At 32.3% G+C, this 387-nt stretch overlaps 1 protein-coding gene across 1 annotated transcript in view; it reads left to right on the top strand.

The window, feature by feature from the left end:
• LOC119592714 overlaps window positions 1-387 on the top strand; it is an 11,119-nt gene that overhangs the window by 5,435 nt on the left and 5,297 nt on the right. The window lies entirely within an intron of this gene.

Genomic DNA, 387 nt, shown 5'->3' with positions numbered 1-387 from the left:
ATAGGTATACAATGCACAGTAATATGATACATCAATTCACATTCTAAACAAGGAAGAAGTAAAGGAGAAGAAAATATTAACAGACTAGTGCGACCTACACTCCTGCTTTGCTGACAATAAATCTTTTGCTGATAAGATAACTAAGCTGAAGGAGTAGGCAAAGTTCTAGTAAAGGAGGATATTATTATGGTATTGTCGTAACGGGAGAAAGGAGCATGGTGATAGATTAATACAAGAATGTAAAGAATAATTCTTGAATAAACAGATGGTAAATGGATAAATAAGTATTAAAGTAACTATAGAGAGTTATAAGAACAAAATCCAAAGTTTTAAAGTCAGTCAATCTCGCAGTGAAACTGCGTAGAAAGTTTGATTAGTTACAAGGTA

The sequence above is a fragment of the Penaeus monodon genome, chromosome 30 (genome assembly GCF_015228065.2).
Source record: "Penaeus monodon isolate SGIC_2016 chromosome 30, NSTDA_Pmon_1, whole genome shotgun sequence".
Classification (NCBI taxonomy): Eukaryota; Metazoa; Arthropoda; class Malacostraca; order Decapoda; family Penaeidae; genus Penaeus; species Penaeus monodon.
The sequence above is the reverse complement of the archived record's forward strand: the minus strand, read 5'-3'. Positions and strand labels throughout refer to the sequence as shown.